This window comes from Phacochoerus africanus, chromosome 6, assembly GCF_016906955.1.
Source record: "Phacochoerus africanus isolate WHEZ1 chromosome 6, ROS_Pafr_v1, whole genome shotgun sequence".
NCBI lineage: Eukaryota > Metazoa > Chordata > Mammalia > Artiodactyla > Suidae > Phacochoerus > Phacochoerus africanus.
In genome coordinates, this window is record NC_062549.1 from 105,875,178 (window position 1) to 105,894,850 (window position 19,673).

Genomic DNA, 19,673 nt, shown 5'->3' on the forward strand with positions numbered 1-19,673 from the left:
CCCTTGAACCTAAGTGGACCTTCGCACCTGCCTCCACCAATAAAGTGAAACAGAAGTAACACTGTAATTTTGAAGATTACATCATAAAAAGTCCAGGTATTGCTACCTTGCTTTTCAAGGGCCCACACTCTTGGAACCAAGCCCCCATGCTGTGAGAAAGTCCAAACTATCCCACATGGAGAGACCATGCCTAGGTTTCCTGTCCAAAAGCCTAGTTCAGACCCAAGCCAAGAGCCAGCATCAACCACAAACCATATGACTCCTGACATCTCCAGATAACTCTAGGTCCTAGCTGTTGAGTCACTCCCAATCTTCAAGTCTTTCCAGCTGGGTCCCCAGATGCTGTGGAGGAGAGACAAGTCATTCCTCCTGTGACCTGTCCAAATTTCTGACCCACAGAAACAGAACAAAATTATTCTCATTGTTTTAAGCCACTAACTTGGAGGATTATTATTTTTTAATTTGTTTTTGTCTTTTCAGGTCCACACCCACAGCATATGGAAGTTCCCAGGCTAGGGGTCGAATTGGAGCTGTAGCTGCCAGTCTACACCACAGCCACAGCAACGCTGTGACCTTAACCCACTGAGCGAGGCCAGGGATCAAACCAGCGTCCTCATGGATATTAGTCAGGTTCATTACCACTGAGCTACGATGGGAACTCCAAAGGATGATTTATTTTACAGCAATAGATAACTTGCTCTTATACCCTGACAATATGGTTTAAAACCCCATGCCTGGACTTTGGAGTTACTTAATATTTTTGCAATTGTGAACACTGTTGCTATGAACACCCTTGTACATTTCCTCTAGCCCATGTCTAAAAGAGTATATTTGGGGTATATACTTAGTTGTAGAATTGCTGTTCACATTTAAAACATAATGCCAAATTGTCTTTCAAGGAGGTTGTACTAAGTTACATTTCATTGACAAGGTATAAGAAATCCTGTTGATCTCTCACCTCAGGGCTCTTGCACTGGGTATCCACCCCTGCCTGGGATGCTCACCCCCAGGCATTGCACAATACCACACACTCTGTCCCATGCCCTTCAACTCTTTCTCAAATGTCACTTTCTCAATGAGGTATACCCTGACTTACTCCATTTAAATTAAAATTTACCCCACCATTTTGCTTAACTGTCCTCACCCTTTCCCGCATCTCCCTTTATAGCATACTACATAACTAGCTAATTATTATATTTATTGCTTATTGTCCATCTCCTCCCAGAAGACTGGAAGCCACCACAAGAACTGGCATTTTTGTCTTTTTGTTCACTGCTATGTTCTGAGCACCTAAAAGCATACCTAGTGCAAAGTAGGGTTGGATGAATTTTTAACGAATAAATGAATAAATGTACATCTTTTCCAAGACCCTATATTAACAGACTTTTTAATTTTTTTTTTTGGTCTTTTTAGTTATTTCCTGGGCCGCTCCTGCGGCATATGGAGGTTCCCAAGCTAGGGGTTGAATTGGAGCTGTAGCCACCGGCCTACGCCAGAGCCACAGCAACACGGGATCCGAGCCGCGTCTGCAACCTACACCACAGCTCACGGCAACGCCGGATCCTTAACCCACTGAGCAAGGCCAGGGACCAAACCCGCAATCTCATGGTTCCTAGTCGGATTCGTTAACCACTGCGCCACGACGGGAACTCCCAGACTTTTTAATTTTTATCAATTAATCAGGAAAATGTTAACTTACTGTTTTCTTAAATTTTTTTTCGTGATAACTAATGAGACTGGAGACTTCTTCATGTGTTTCTTAGCCATGTAAATGTCCTTTTCCGTGAAACCCCTGTTCATGCCATTTATCCATTTCCTATTGAGCTGTTTTTCTTTTTATTGAATTGCAAGATTTCTGCATGTACAATCTTGATACTGATCCTTTGCAAGTTATATGTATTGCAAGTATCTTCTCCCAGTGTACAACTTGTCTTTAAGATGTTTAGTGAACAGAAATGCTTTATTTTAATATAATCATTGTTATGGTAAATTCTTTTTACATCTGGTTTAAGAACAAACTATTCTCATGCCAGAGCATCAGTGCTAGAGGGGAGTCCTTTCTACAACTTTCTTTTTAATTAAAAACTTACTTTATTGACCACAGAGGGTCTGTGCATGAAATTTAAGATATTACAAAGTGCCTCCAGGCCCCTCCAGGGAAACAAGCCCACCCACCCCCAGACCCAGGCCCCTCTCTCTCACTCAGCCCCAGACCCAGGCCCCTTTCTTTCACTCAGCCTCTTCACCTTCTCCCTTCTGGCAACGTAATGAGAGACAACACCATCAATCACTCCCTAAGAGCTGCCAGGTGGGGGGAAGTGGAAAAGAGCCCAAGGGAACAGACTGCAGTTTAGAAAAACCAAATGGCAGGAACAGCCCTCCCCCTGCCAGAGGACTGGGCAAGTTCCAACAGAGGTCTCTAAGGGCACTTAGGGACTTGAAATGTACAATGATAATCATAGGAGGTGGGAGCAATGCTCTAAGGAGAGCTCTGGCTAAAGCAGAAAAGGCTAGGGAAAAAAAAGAGGGAGAGAGAGACTCTTTCAGATGGGCCCCATTGAGGCAGAGGACAGTGGGGTGGGGTAACCTTTGAGCTTCTAAGAGAAGCAGCATTGGTGTGATCTACACATTCGCAAAGCTTCCTGGAAATGAGTGGACATCAAAGGGTCAGAAGGGAGAAGAGAATGGGGTTGTCTGAGCCCCAAACTCTCTGTCACTAGTGTTCAGACCTTAAGGCTGTCACTCACTGATCACAAGCTTCTAGAGGCCTCCTCAGGATACACAACACAAGGATAAAACTTACTTTTCCTGAATGGAAGAGGCAAGGGGAAATTTCAAAATATAAACACCAGAAGATGCCCCTGCCTACCTTCCTAAGGTTAGCTCAGCTATCAGTGTACAACCTGCAGGGATTCTCAAAGTCCCAAGTTGGCCACGACCAGATGAGTCACTAAATCTCTTTTGAAGTGTTCAGACTTTGCCACCAGTGAATATTTGGCTTTGACAATTTCTATCATCTCTGCTAAGAAGAGAAGCAACAACCAGTTGACGCTCCCAGGCTCAAGGGGTGGCCAAACCTCCTGCCTCAGTCCATCCTCCTCTGCACCCCCTCCCCAACTCCCCAGAGAGAACCCTGGTGCTGAGCCCTGGACCAAGAGCTAAGAGAGCTGAAACCTGCTCAAATTGTTTCTCCTCATGCACATAACGTAGGAAGTGCATTTCCTACGTTATGGAAGGGAACGTAGGAGTGGTTTCCCTTGTTCTGAGGTGAATCATAGGCCAGGAAACAAAGGCCATCAGGTAGAGAAAGGAGTCTAGGTCTGCGCTTTATCCTAAACCACCTACAGCAGAAAAGTATCAAATGAACCTCTATGTCCTACAGAACGGCACAAGACACCCAGAGGAAGCCCCCTTAGCTCAGGGCAAGTCCCCAGCCTGAAGACATCACCAGCCCGGTGACCCCGGGAATCTCCCCTTGGGGTTTCCCGGCTGCTCACAAGCCCGTGCCATTTCAGGAAATGTGGTCCCCGCGCAGGCAGAGCCCTGACGGGTAGCTCTTCAGGAAAGGAAGCCCCGCACCCAAATTCTTCACAACGTGCTCAGCCCTCGGGTCAAGCTCGCGACCCTGCACACAGACGCCGCGTGCCCAGAGCCTCTGGAGGGGCAGTGGGAAGAGCGGAGCGCGAGGCCTGCCTGCAACAGGCCCCAGTCTAAGGAAGAAATCCTCGTGGTTTCGCTCCTAAGTAAAGACTGACGCAGTCCTTGCCTCAGGTCGAGAGCCACTCCCATCCCCCGCCCCGAAACTTCTGCAGCCCAGGGAGGACCCCCCGACAAGGCAGACCACAAAAAGGCTATGGCATTTAACGAATAAAAACAAGACAGCCAGGGAAACTTCAACTTCAGATAAACAAGGAGTCTTTTTTTACTGTCCCGCCAATATTTGGGACATACTTAAACCTTAAAAAAAAAAAAAAAAGATTCCTTTTCTATCTGAAATTTAAATTTAACTATTTTGTATGGTATCTGGCAACTCTAGAACTGAACAAAATCACAGGCCCAAACCTAAGACCGTGTATGTGGCAACATGTGAGCAGGTAGAAACGGAAGTCACAGAGCCGCAATGCAGAGGTGACAGAAAATAAAAGGTGGCTCAGAGTCAGCAGAAGCTGCTGGGTCTGCAAGCTGCCCCGCAATGCCGGGCTTTCCGGAATACCTCAGATTCTGTTCGTCCCCACAGGGCTCTGCAGGCTGCATCCAGGGGTCCTAGGCAGCAGGGTGGGAACCAGGGACAGAAATCCTTCGACTTCTAGGCCTGAGGCGCCCACTCAGCCGGAGCTGCCGCAAAGCACCCTGGGAAGGGGAGGGTCAGGGGCGGGGCCTCTAGGGAGGCGGGGTCAAGATCTGGGAATGCACGAGGGTACCTAAGGGACAGAGCGCGTTTTCAAACTGTAGAGAAACGCGATGTCTTCTTCGTTGCCGGGAAAGAAACCTCCGTGAGACCAATGCTCTTAAGGGAACTGGTAACGCAGGACCCTGGGCGCTAGGAAGACTGAAAAAGAGGAAACTTCGTGATCCAGAGTTGAAGCCCCAGATTCATCTGCGAAGTCAGCTCAGAGCGCCTCCATGTAAGGGAGGTCAGAGATTTCATCTTCTAAAAGGGGACTAAAATGCAACCTTCAGAAAGACAGTTTTTCAGAGGCAGTTTTAGCAACCTCAGCTCCCATAGGCCTAAGGTTTGAGAATTGCCAACACCACTCAGCAGACTGGAGGCTGAAGTCAGAGGAACTGGCTGGTACTCATCTTGCCACAGATCAGACTTTTCTTCTCCTCTTCTTGATTTTAGGCACCAAGCTCCTGGTGTCCTACTGTGCAGAGGGCTGAAAACATCTGAATGTTCGGAGTCAGAGCAGTTCTCACCATGGCTGATAGTGAGACCTGGGGCTGCCTTCTTTGAGAAGAAATGGGGGCAGCCCGAAGAGTCACCACTGCTATTACTATTATTTCCACCCAGGAAATAGTAATTGTATACCAGGCGATGTTAAGAACTTTTATCTGCTACCTCGCTTAATGCACAACAGCCTGGGAAGTGGTCACAGTTGACTCCGTTTTACAGACGAGGACCTGACAGCCAATCTAAACAGTTAACACTCAAGGGCAGAGGAGACCAGTGAGACAAAATCTTAGACTTTGGAATTCACCATCGAGTTAACCCCTGATTCCTGGGAGAACAGTATAAGACAAAATGTGCTGCTGGGCAGATTCCAAGTCCTTGCAATGCTGCCTATACTATGACAGCAGGGGGCGCCAATGTCTTCGAAAAGCTACTGGTGGAAAATCTAGACACGACTGGTGCAGAGGAATACAGATACCAGAGGGGAGAAATGATCCCGGAAAAAAAAAAAAAAAAATTTTTTTAAAGACTGGCCTGTGATGCAGGCAGCTCAGGTCCAGATTTAGATCACAGGTTGTTAAGCCCTCTTAGCTTCTCTAGAGCTCAGCCAGTATCCCATGGGGAAAACCATTCTGGCCTTTGAGGCTTCTCTTGTTTCTCATCCATCATGCCAGACCCTCAAGATGGCCACAACCTATGTGGGTTCTTTTTACCTCCGTTGGGTTCAATGGCTCAGGTCAAGTCCACATTTGCTCAGAACAGGCAAATGCCCCCAAAGAAAATTAGTAGGGATGAGTGGGCCTAGGAAAGGCTTTTTCTTCACCTCCTTCTCATTGATTCCACTGTTCCCCATTGTGTTTCAGTACATACCTTTCACAACTTACCCAGTTCTCTTCTAGTTACTGCATTATTGCAGTGGAAGTGGTGGTGGCCTGTTGCAACTTTCTAAATCCTACCCAGGAGCGGAAGTCCAGGTTCCCTCTCTAAGCTTCTGCTTCCTCACTTGTGAAATGATGGTGGCAGTGTAAACATTAAGGGAAAGGAAGGGTGTCAATCATCCAACACAGAGGCCAGAGCCCAGGGATACTTAGAAGAGAGGGACTTTTGGTCCCCCAAATAAGGGATTGGCAGGGGAGACCCCTTGGGTCTCTGTGAAGAGCACTGGCCTTGGGGTCAGTGGGCTCAGACTTGAACCCCAGCTCCCCAATTTGTTAGTTGTATAACCTTGAATAAGTTGCTTAACCTCTCTCAGCCTCCATTTTCTCCCCAGTCAAAGGGAGAAAACTAATGTCAGTCTTATGAGGATGAAATGAGATCCCATATACGAAGCCCTTAACTGAGCCTAGATCATGGTAGATGCTCAGTGGTAACTAATAGTACATCTTATTTCACTCACTGGATGAAATAAGGGCAGGTAAATTAAGGCATTTCAGTATTTGGAGAGTGCCTATAAAAGACCAAATATTATAATGGATATCAGAAAGGTATAGTGTAATAATAAATATTTCTTACACTTTATATCCATTGGGCAGTTTTCTCCAGTGCTTTCACATTCATCATCTCTTCACATTCTCACCACCACCAGGTACAGTCAGCCCTTCGTATCCACTGGGCTATATCCACAATTCAACCAACTGTGGTTTCAACCAACCACGGTTTCAACCAACCACAGATTGAAAATATTCAGAGAAAAAAATTCCAGAAAGTTCCAAAAGGCACAAATTGAATTTGCCACATGGGCAACTATTTACATAGCATTTACACTGTATTGGTATCATAAGTAATTTAGAGATGATTTAAAGTATATGGGAGAATGTGTAAAAATACCGTTTTACATAAGAGACTTGAGCATCCTTGGATTTTGGTAGACGTGGGGTGGGGTGGGGGTGGAGGGAGTAAAACCAATCTGCCTGAATCCTGAGGGATGCCCGACTGCATGATATAATGGAACGGATATTATCTCCATTCTAAAGATGAGGAATCTAAGGTTCAGTGAGATCAGATACATTACCTAATCTCTGCCCAGCTACTTGGGCAGAACCAGAAAAAGAATTAGTCTTCACACCCCTGTTCCTGCCTTCAAGGGTATAATAATCTACCATAAAATGAACATCCATAGAAGAATACAATCGGATGGTACAAGGTGGACATCAGGCAGAGGTGTGAGTGAAGACTGGAGAAAGGAGAGCTGTGGGAAAGCTTGTGAGCAAAAGCTAGGTCTACATGTTTGATTAAACCACTATAGCCCCCATTGCCCAGTGCAGATCAGAGCCCTAATGAGGTCAGATGAAGCTCAGAAATCCTGATGGGAGGAAGGCAGGGAGCACAGTTCGCATCTCAGTTCATCTGACAAGGTCAGATTGTAGACCTTCTTATGTAATTCACTCCACAAAAGTATTCTGGACGCTTACCAAATAGCAGGTGCTATGTGAGACATCAGCATATAGTCAGAGACAAGAACATAGTTCCTATCCTTATAGAGCCTGTCATTTGGTGAAGAAGACAATGATCACATAAGCCACAAGCAGATATATGTGACAGACAGGGAAGTACCAGGGGTGTTAAGAGAGCCCCTAACCAATAAACCTGGCCAAGAGCACAGGAAGGCCAACTCCAAGAACCAGGCGGAGGAGGGTGGGGAGCAGTGTATGTGAATTCCCCACAGGACAGGGTGTAGACCATTCAAGATAAGGGAAGACGGTGAGCCAGGTAGCAGAGAGAGTGATGGAGAAGGTGGGCAGAGAGGCCACCAAGGGTGGGACAGGCTGGGTCTGCAGGCTGTGGTTGGGATCTGTGTCTTGGTCTAACAGAAATGTGCAGCCACAATAGAGCTTTAAGGAGAGGAGGAGCTAGAAGAGAAAAGGGAGCAGGGGGGTGGACGTTTTGGGGTTCTTTGATCTTAACAGTGTCTGGCTTATTTCAGAAAAAAAAGTAATTTATCGGAAGCAGATGTGGTAGCATCAAAGGAAAGGCTGAACAATTGAGACTTGAAAAGGATGGGAACAAGGAAATGCTACAGATGCAGGCAGCAGGGATGAAGGGAGGGTCACCAGAGTCCCAAGGAATCTGCCCAACCCCCTGCGCTGCTCCTCTTGGGATCCCGATTCCCCAGAGAGACTCTCGTGGGCTCAGCTTGGGTTACATGCTCACTTCTTGGCCTCAGACACACACCTAGACTGGTAATTTCTCGATAAGACTATTTCCAAGGTGGGAGAGGAATGTTCCCCAAAGGAAAATCACAAAATAAAATTGCCACGATATTCTTTGAGATTGTCTCCCAAAGAAGTAGGAAGGGGATTCTGAGGGGGGAAAAAAATCAGACATCTACTACAGATTCTGAAAGAAAAGTGGGAAGACGGTTAAGGACAAACTGGATTCCTGTGGTTTACTTGGGATACAAAAGCAGGTGCCAAGAGGGAAGACCATGCAGGAGGTTTGGGAGATGAGAAGTAGAGACAGGAGCTACCAGGCAGCACCTCATAACAGGTTACACATCACATAACCTTTCCCCAGGCTGCCTCATTCTCTGACTCATTTGTAGCGTTCAGTGAGATAAGGTAACCACCAAATAAATAAGCCACGAAACATAGTGAGAGATGGCAAAGGAAAATGAGAATGAATCTATTTGTTCTACCAAGAATTATATATAAGCATGTTCATCTAACTCTGATAGGCTCCTCTGCTTCGGAGGATAAAGGAAGAGATAAGCATTAACTATAGATGAGAATATGGATGTGCAGAACAACAGGAAAATAAGACATGGGATCTGACGGCAAACTTGTAGGCAGGGAGCACCCAAGATAGGCCAGAGCCACTTCTCCGGCTCCTGGAGATCTATCCATCAGAATGACATTATGGTTTTCTTCCTGGACAGGCAAGCTTTGCTCAAAATAAGTTAATTCAACATGTAATGTCTCACAGGAAGAACATCTCAAATGTGGTTGCTCTATCTTAAGAAGACATTGCAAAAGGTCTGAAGACAAAATTGCACAAGAGTTGGACACTGGGGTGGGACTGGAAACCCTGGCTTGCCTTCGGGCTATTTTGCTTCATGGGACGAGAGCTCAAGGTTCTTGTGCAGTTTTGAGGCATTGCCCCAATTGTTTCTGGAAGTCTAGTTTTTCCCCACTTTCACAGACTTCTTCCACTGCATTAGATGAAAACTTTTTGGTGCAAAGAGTGTGGCAATGACTCCAAGGAAAGGAGCGCAGAGATGAAACTGTGAGGGGTAATGTGTCAAATTTTCACTGCCAAAACCAAGAGGTACCTCTTTTGCAGAAAGGCGGTAGAAGACATCTTGGCCACTTTCAGCAGCACCTGTGGTTTCCATGTGAAGTAAGCTAATGGATTTACAATAAGAACTTGAGCAGAACAGTTTCCTTAAAGAGGAGATTCTTACTACTGTTCCTTACTGGTCTCTCCAGCTCAGATATCTTTCCAGTTTATTCACTTCATACCAGGTCTCAGATTGATCTTTCGATTGAGTAACCACTCCAGAGTGCCAACCCTCCCAAATCATTCTAAACTCCTTCACCCAATTTTCCGCAATCTTTAGTTATTTCTATAGTTCCTTGATGATCTTTCATATCTGTGCACCATCTACATTATTTCCTGAATATTGATTAAATGGCCTCATTTACTCTGCCTCACTGTAAGAAATATCATAATTACTATTCAAATATTTTCAACGTACCTTAATATAAACATCTAACTTTAAAATGTCCATCACAGAGTTCCCATCATGGTGCAGCGGAAACGAATCCGAGTAGGAACCATGAGGTTGTGGGTTCGATCCCTGGCCTTGCTCAGTGGGTTAAGGATCTGGCATTGCGGTGAGCTGTGGTAAAGGTTGGAGACACAGTTGGATCCCTCGAAGCTGTGGCTGTGGTGTAGGCCTGAGACTACAGCTCCAATCAGACCCCTAGCCTGGGAGCCTCCATATGCCACAGGTGCAGCCCTAAAAAGAAAAAAAAAAACAAAAAAGACAAAAATCAATCAATCAATCAATCATCCATCACGTACCACCAAAAATCATCTTGTGACCCTCCTAGCAGCATCACACTTTGGAAAATATAATTCAAGACCTGCCTGTGGCTCCCACTAAGCACCCTTCATGCACCCTGAACGCCAGCCAGAATGGACAAGTCACCATTCCTCACACATGTTGCCCGCTTCCATGTATGTCCACTACCTGTCTCTGCCTTTCAAATCACATTAATCATTTAACAGCCAGTGGCCCCCACTCTTGAAGTCTTCCCCGTGCCCCAGCCTAAGGAAATCTCCCTCCTCTGTGCTCCTCACTTGGAGCACTGGGACCTCTCACTCAGGACTCAGTGCTGGTCTCCTCGCAATAGGAGGTTTAGGTAGATGCCCTCGCCTCATTCAGAACATCTGCAGGCTTCCTGAGGCCAGAGGCCACATCTGATCATGTTGCGGAGGGTCTGGGCTCAATGAACACTTACTGAGTGAATGTATCTCCCTCACTGTCCAGCCCCCTTTTTGGCAAAACACAAATCTGACGTCATTACCCTGCTTCCTGCAAAATATGGTTCCGATAACTTAGCAGATGAGGTCCTTCATGATTTGGGCCCAACTGTCATTTTATCCACCCAGCTATCTCTCCACTGTCCCCCCAGCCACCACCCTGCCCCAACCACACACTTTATCTCTAGCTGCACCTACCTCCTTGCTATCTCTTTGGCTGGTCTTTCTTCCACCAACCTACAAAACACACTCCCTCTCTAGCCATCAAACCCCACCTCAGTTCTCAAGTGTTCATTAAAATGACTTCTCTTCCTTGAGGCTGTCCCCATCTTTCCCAGGTCCCTCCTCTGGCTTCCCAAATCATCCTATACATTTTCTTTTTAATTGACTCATTTCTCAATATTATAGTTTTTTGTTTAAATGACTGTTGTTTCTATTAGCCCCAAAACTCCCATAAGCAGGTATCTTATTCACTATCCTCAGTGCCTAGCACAGTGCCTGCCACATAGTAGGTACTCAATATTTGATGAATGACCAGTGCAGGGTAATAATGTAAGCTCTTTGGCCAGACCTCTGGATTTGAAACCAAGCATTGTCACTGCTTATCTTGGACAGGTTACTTTACTCTTCTGTGCCTCAGTTTTCTCATTTTTAATATGGTCGTTACTCATGGGGTTGTTTTAAAGATTAAATGATTTAACAACTATAATGAGCTTAGAACAGAGCTCCACACATTAAATGCTCACTAAAGTCTATTTTTACATTAGTTCCATCAAGGGCTCTGTGACCATATGGGTCTCATGTCATGCTTACATAACCAGCTTGAACACGGAATGCCCCATGAATTGTCCATGTTTGTAAATGACAGTAGATTTTTGCTAAAGAGTCTTTAGAAGTTGGATGAAGAAGAAGAAATATGGCCAAGTGGGATTCAATGCAAATAAAAAGACAACGTGAATGAAGGAAGATGGAAGTATTTCAATATGTGTGCTTAAGATGATGAGCACTTATGAGCTGAAAGCACCTAGTGAGAAGTCAGGGCACTTGGGCTCTGGCCCTGCCTTAACAGCCAATGAGCTACATGACCTCCTTGGGCCTCAGTTTCCCCAGCTGTACAATGAGGAGATTAAAATGATCCCAGGCCATATGGTCTCTCAAAAGAATTTTTTTTTTTTCTTTTTAGGGCCACATCCACAGCATATGGAAGTTCCCAGGCTAGGAGTCAAATCAGAGCTGTAGCTGCCAGCCTACACCACAGCCACAGTAACACGGGATCCGAGCCATGACTGCGGCCTACATCACAGCTCATGGCAATGCTGGATCCCTGATGCACTGAGCGAGGCCAGGGATTGAACCTGCATCCTCACGGATACTAGTTGGATTCATTTCCACTGAGTCACAACAGGAACTCCTTAAAAGAATTTTAAAAGGCTTTTTAGTTAATTCCCTCATGTTTTCATCCCTAAACATCACTAAACTACTAGAGACCATAGAAGTAAACTGAGCATCATTTGCCTCAGAGTCCCCCCATTAACTCCCCTTAATGTTATTTTTAAACTAAGTTTGCATTCCATGTTTAGTGGGAAAACTTATGGTTGCCTATTTATTTATTTATTTATTTTGTCTTTTTGCCATTTCTTGGGCCGCTCCCAAGGCATATGGAGGTTCCCAGGCTAGGGGTCTAATCGGAGCTGTAGCTGCCAGCCTACGCCAGAGCCACAGCAATGCAGGATCTGAGCCGAGTCTGCAACCTATACCACAGCTCACGGCAACGCCAGATCGTTAACCCACTGAGCAATGGCAGGGATTGAACCCGCAACCTCATGGTTCCTAGTCGGATTCGTTAACCACTGCGCCACGACGGGAACTCCTGCCTATTTATTTAGATATACCCATATATTTTCTGTTTTCTTTGCTTTTCGTTTCTTCTAGCATCTCTGACTGTCCAGCTGTTACCGTTTTATTTCTGTCTGAAATACATTTTATAGTATTTTCTTTAATGCAGGTCTGTTGGTGGCAAATATTGTTTCTATTGGCCTGGCAATATTTTTGTTCCTTGTATTCTTGAAGTAAATTTTTGCTGGGTGCAAATTTTCTAGAATGGCAGTTATTTTTTTTTAGGACACTGAAGGTATCTATCATTCCACTAGCAGAAGGGTGCAAACAAGCAATTTTGTCCTTTTTTACGTCATACCCAGCTGTCTGTTCTGCAGCACTCTCTTCATCATCCCTGCATGAAATCACAGGCAGTTTCCGCAGCCTTTATGGCCCCTTCCAGTTAATTAGAATCGCAGTCCAGAAGAATTCAAAGCTCCAGATCCTCAATCCGTTTAAGACATACCCCAGCCCCAGCCTGAGCCTGTCTGAGGTTAAGAAGGCAGAGGGAAAGAGACCGGGGTAGCCCCATTTCTTTACTCCATGCTTGCACCTCACTCACTAGCTGCTGTTTTAGTGAGTGACCTCTCCAGGGTCAAGCCCCTAAAACAAGCAAAAGAAAGTCATCCTTGCCCCTAGGTGGAGCACATGTCCATGCTAATTGTTTTCTCTTGCCGGCCTCCTGGTGAGGTCTCTGAAGTCCCCTCCCCATTGATTTTGTCAATGCCCCTTCCAGCTAGGTAATCATGACTTCAGGCCCCTGGCTTCTAACAGTCCCCTCCTACCCCCCACATCCCTCTACTGGGAGCTCCTCTTTCCAGGGTCTCTTTTAAGACATCCCAAGTCCAGGTCTCTCCAAAGGGCCCATGTCTGGTCCTCAGGAAACACTTGTGTCATAGGATCCTGTCATTCTCATTGTAGCCCTAGCTGTATTCTGCTGACAGGCAGGGGGAGTTCCAGGAATGAGTCAAGTATCAGTTCTTCTGCGTCCCAAACTCCAGGGGACATCTGTCAAGCCCTCCGAGGGTTTTCTTGAAGCCTCTCACAGCTGACTTAAGTTGGAGAAGGAAAGCATCCCCTCCCTCACCCCTCTCCTTGAGGAGGCGAGACTGATCCTTCTTTTCAATCCACCCATATACTCTGAGCTTTTGCTTAGCCAAGGCAATAGGGGATGCGTTGGCTGGCAAAACCAGGTTTCATTCCATCCCTTTGCAAGTCCTACTTGGTGTGATGATTATTTTTATGTGTCAACTTGACTGAGTCATAAGATGCCTTGACCTTTGGCCAAACATTATTCTGGATGTGTCTGTGAGGGTGTTTCCATATGAGATTAACATATGAATGAGTAGGCTGAGCAAAGCAGATTGCCCTCCCTACTGTGGGTAGGCCTCATACAATCAGCTGAAGACCCGACTGGAACAAAAAGGCAGAGTAAGAGGAAACTCCTCCTGCCTGACTTCCTTGAATGGGTTATTGGTCTTTTCTTGCTCTTCATCTCCAACTTAAAAATAGATCTTTTTGGCTCTTGAGGCTACCAGCTTTTGGACTGGAACTATACCATTGGCTCTTCTGGGTGTCCAGCCTGTGGACTGCAGGTCTGGGACTTCTCAGCCTCCAAATGACATGAACCAACTCCTTATAATATATGTATACACATATATCCCATTGGTTCTGTTGCTCTAGAGAACCCTGACTATGCATATATTCAACTTAGCTTTAGAATGTAAAGGTCCTTGAGTACCTATGACTTCACCCTGAGACTTTTGGGGCCTCTGTTGAAACACAGAATCAAAAAGACAAGTCACATTACAATAATGTCAGATGATTATTCTGTAATTTTTTATTGATTTAACTTCCTAATTTATTTGATTCAAACATCTATGAGACATACCTGAATGGGTTACATTCCACTCCTTCCCCCAGCCACCTATAAAAGAAAACAAAAATGAATAGCTTAGAGTTCCATCATAGCTCAGTGGTAATGAACTTGACTAGTATCTGTGAAGAGTCACAGATATGGCTCAGATCCTGCATTGCTGTGGCTGTGGTGTAGGCCAGTGGCTATAGCTCTGATTTGACCCCTAGCCTGGGAACTTCCATATGCCTCAGGAGCAGACCTAAAAAAAAAAAAAGTGAATAATTTATTCCCATAGGGCCTTAGGGAATGATCAATTATCCTTTGAGTTTGCCCCCCTTCTCCTATTTCATGGTCCCTTCTCTTGCTTCAGACATGCCTGCACAAGCAGGCATTCACTCCTTCCTCTCACCAGCCAACACCAGAAGCTGAAAAATAATGAAAGGAAGCCATAGCTGCTTGAATGCTGCTGAGAAAGCACTGTGAGAGGAGAGCTCGCCAACCTGTGACCGTGGAGATCATTTGTAATCAGCAAACCAAGGCCCTCGCCTTCCTTCCTTCTCTGGGCACCATGGTTGGTTTAGAAACCCTGAGCCCACAGACTATTTTCCAGCAACAACTGCATAGCAACAGGATTAATATGCTGCAAACCCAGCAGTCAAAACACTGCTCATGTCCTGCTTATCAAACCCAAAGTCACAACAGCAAGCACATTGGGCTTCTTTTTCCAGCACAAGGGCAGACTTGATATCCTGAACTACCTTCTGTATTGGAACTAAACACCAGAGGAAACACACAGCCATCGCTTTAAAAAAACATTGCTTAGCCAGCACTAAAGGAAGGGAATCTACAAAGGTCAAAAGGAACCAAAAGCAAGAACTTTGGGAAGTAAGCAGGTACCAAGGCCACCTTTGGCCCCGAGGTTCTCTTTCAACAGCTGCAAGGGCTTGGAAGGAAAGCCTGAAGTCCCACTAAGGTTAAGCATCTATTAGGAGACTCCCCTCAAAGCTGGTGCCCCCTCTTAAGGGCTATACCCTCAAGGAAGTACACCTATCATGCCAAAGGATTCAAGGAAGTGTACATGTTTAGACCACAGCAAGTGGGGGGAAAAATCTCCCCCTGGACTTGTAGAGCCAGACTTTAAAGGGGCTTAGTCTTTGAGTCAATACTCTGTGGTAGTGCCTTGAGGTGATCTGCAGAAGTCAAGGTTTATTTTCTCTGGAGGAACAAAACTTCCACTGAGGACTCAAAGAATCGCCACAGTTTTTCAAGGAAAATGAGCAGCTTACAATAAGAAAAGAAAAAAGAAAGAAATTACACAATATACACAAGACACAAGGCAACCAGACACTAAAATCAATAGGCAGAAAGTTCCACAGGTAGCAAAATTCGATCACAGAGAGTTCAAATATTGGCTTTTTTTTTCTTTTCTTTTCTTTTTTTTTTTTTTTTTGGCTTTTTAGGTCCGCATCCACAGCACATGGAAATTCCCAGGTTAGGGGTTGAATCGGAGCTACAGGTGCCGGCCACAACCACAGCAACACGGGATCCAAGCAGCATCTGAAACCTACACCACAGCTCACGGCAACGCCAGATCCTTAACCCACACTGAGCAAGGCCAGGCGTTGAACCCCCGTCCACATGGATACTAGTCAGATTCCCTTCTGCTGAGCCACGAGATGGGAACTCCCGGGAGTTCAAATATTGGGATTAAGAAATCCGGGGTACAAAATCTTTCTACAACTTCACCCTTGCCTTTTTCTCCTTTCTCCAAATGCCCACCAGTGCTCTGGCTCCCAGCCACTTTCTGCTTCTTCTAAGACCCTGCTCTTGCTTTTCTTCTTGTTCAACCTTTCTTTCTCCCTCAAGGACTAAAACTATGTTCACACCTTTTCCATTAAGGAAGCAAGGAAATAAATAAAATTTGCGGAGTTCCCGTCGTGGCGCAGTGGTTAACGAATCCGACTAGGAACCATGAGGTTGCGGGTTCGATCCCTGCCCTTGCTCAGTGGGTTAAGGATCCGGCGTTGCCGTGAGCTGTGGTGTAGGTTGCAGACGCAGCTCGGATCCCGTGTTGCTGTGGCCCTGGTGTAGGCCAGAGGCTTCAGCTCCGATTAGACCCCTAGCCTGGGAACTTCCATATGCCGCAGAAGCGGCCCAAGAAATGGCAAAAAAGACAAAAAAAAAAAAAGAAAGAAAGAAAATTTGCTTCTCCCTCATCTTGCTCCACCCCTCTTTCTGCTAAAACTTTATTTATTTAGGCTACCCAGCAGCATTCTCAGGCCAGGAAATAATGGATCTTTTAACCTGTTGTGCTGGGCCATGGGTCAAACCTGAGTCCTGGCACTGCAGAGATGCCACTGACTGATCCTGTTGGACCACAGTGGGAACTCCATCTTTCAGCTAATCCTTTTTTTTTTTTTTTTTTCCTCTTTGGGGCTGCATCTGCAGCACATGGAGGTTCCCATGTTAGGGGTCAATTCAGAGCTGCAGCTGCCAGCCTACTCCACAGCCACAGCAATGCCGGATCTAAGCCTCGTCTGTGATCTACACCAGAGCTCACGGCAATGCCAGATCCTTAACCCACTGAGTGAGGTCAGGGATTGAACCTACATTCTCATAGATACTAGTCAGATTTGCTTATGCTGCGTCACAAAAAGGAACTCCTAAGCTAGTTCTTGAAAGCACAATCATTGTGAGTTTCGCACAGCCCATTCACTCCTAAACTGCAGTCTGGCTTCTGGCACATCCCCACTGCTATTCTGAAATAGCTCTTACCTGGGTTATCAAGGTTCTAAATTGCCATAATGCCAAATCCAGTGAACTATAACCTCACCTGTTATTGCTGAGGTATTTGTTCTGCGCCCATTTCCTCCTCTCAGAAACTCTTTCCTCTTGTGGCCTCTGTGCTGTCACTTTCTTCTGATTTTTCTCTTACTTCCACTTCTTCCCAGTTTCCTTTGAGTGTTACATCTCTGCCCACTTCCTACGATGCTGTTGTTCTAAAGTTTCTGTCCCCAACACTTTCACATTCTTCCTGGCCATAGCATCCATTCTCGTGGCTTAAAATAACCTTCTTTCTCTGGGGCATGCCTATGCTGGCCATGTAAGGAATCTTTGCAGAGGGTATTCCAATGTGAATAGTTTTTAAAGAATCAATTTCCAGATTTTCAATATCCATGTGTATTGCTTCCTAGAATCAATCTGCCTGAGAAGATGCCTGTGCTCAATGTGTCTTCCTTCACAAGCTACCTCTCACTCATCCTAAATCTGATTATGGCACACTTTTCCAGAGTTTATGTAAAAATATCCTCTGGGCCAGCAACTAGAAAAATTCCTATAGGTACTGAGACCACTTATAATGACCTTATTATAGTGAATGACTATAATATGGGTAATAAATGCTCCTGTAAGTTAGAAGAGTTCCAACCATGGTTCCAACAAAATTGAAGAAAGACTAAATGAAGTTGTCAGCTGATTAATCATTAGAAATAGTTTTTGATGATGGATCAGTATGTGATTTGGGACATGTAATTCAGAGGGGTTTAAAGAATTGATTGGCCTTGCTATAATAACTTCTTCCATCCCCATTTTCTTATTTGTCTAAACAAAAATTCTCAGCATTAATATCAAAGCAATAAAAAATATTAAGAGAATTTATACTGAGCCCTATGTTGTTCTAGCAATAAGGAGTATTAATTTATGGATACATAAACTAGTAGAAAAAAATCCCAAACTCTTATTAAGAGAAGAATTTCCAGTAATATTTTACTATGTTTAATGATTGCTTATTTAAACTATATTTGTTATTTTAATCAATTGTATACTAAGAATAATTTTAATGATAACTCAGTCTAGAAGAAATTAATTAACACTTAGAGCCTTATAGTCTTGGGAGGAAAAATTTAATTTTCTTTTAATAAACTTAAAATAATATTTGTTCAGACAAGCATATAAAGACATTTAAGAAAAATCTTTCAAATTTTTTCAAGTAAAAATATATTACTTTAGGATTACATTTCATGGAAAAAGTGAAATGGAAATACAAGTTCAAGGAGAAAAAAGAAAGCCGTAAAACTTTCACCATATGCAACTACTATGGAAAACAATATGGAGTTTCCTTAAAAAACTAAAAATAGAGCTCATATAATCCAGCAATCCCACTCCTGAGCATATATTTGGAAAAGACGAAAACTCCAATTCAAAAAGATACACGCACCCCAATGTTCATAGCAGCACTGTTTACAATAGCCAAGACATGGAAGCCACCTAGATGTCCATTGACAGATGAATGGATAAAGAAGATGGTTCCATATATATATATGTATATATATTACTTAGTCAATGAAATAATGCCATTTGCAACAATATGGATGGACCAGGAGAATATCATACTAAGTGAAATAAGCCAGACAAAGACAAATACCATATGATATCACTTATATGTGGAATCTAAAATATGACACAAATGAACTTATCTATGAAACATAAACAGACTCACAGAATAGAGAACAGACTTATGGTTACCAAAGGGGAAAGAGATAGTGAGGAGGGATAAATTAGGAATTTGGGATTAGCACATACACACTACTATATATAAAATAGATATTAACAAGGGCTTACTCTTCAGCACAGGAAACTATATTCAATATCTTATAATAACCTGTAATGAAAAATAACTGAAAATATACATACATATGAAACTGAATCACTCTACTGTATACCTGAAACTAACACAATACTGTAAGTATTGTATACTTCAATTTTAAAAAAAGAATTCACCGGAGTTCCCATAGTGGCTCAGTGGTTAACGAATTCAACTAGCAACCATGAGGTTGTGGGTTCCATCCCTGGCCTCGATCAGTGGGTTAAAGATCCGGCGTTGCCGTGAGCTGTGGTGTAGGTTGCAGACGAGGCTCGGATCCCACGTTGCTGTGGCTCTGGGTAGGCCAGCGGCTACAGCTCCGATTTGACCCCTAGCCAGGGAACCTCCATATGCCATGGGAGCGGCCCTAGAAATGGCAAAAAGACCAAAAAAAAAAAAAAAAAATTAAAGAAATAATACACCATATTAAAGAGGAGCTTGTCTATGTATTCTTAATAGATGATGAATATATATATGAAATCATTATGTCCTACATCTAAAATATCATATCTCAATTATACCTCAATTTAAAACATTATTTTGAATTAATTTTTTCATCAATGAAAAGTGTTTAAAAATTGAAAAGATCATCATATACAAGTCTTGATCAAAAATTTCATGCAGTCATTTTAAGCATCAAACCTGATGAACAGGAGTTCTAGTCGTGGCTCAGTGGAAACTAATCTGACTAGGAACCATGAGGTTGTGGGTTCGATCCCTGGCCTCGCTCAATGGCTTAAGGATCTGGCGTTGCCATGAGCTGTGGCGTAGGTTGCAGACACAGCTCAGGTTTGGTGTTGCTGTGGCTCTGGCCTAGGCCGGCAGCAAGAGCTCTGATTACACCCTAGTCTGGGAATCTCCATATGTCTCGGAGGCAGCCCTCAAACGACAAAAACAAACAAACAAACAAAAAACCTGATAAA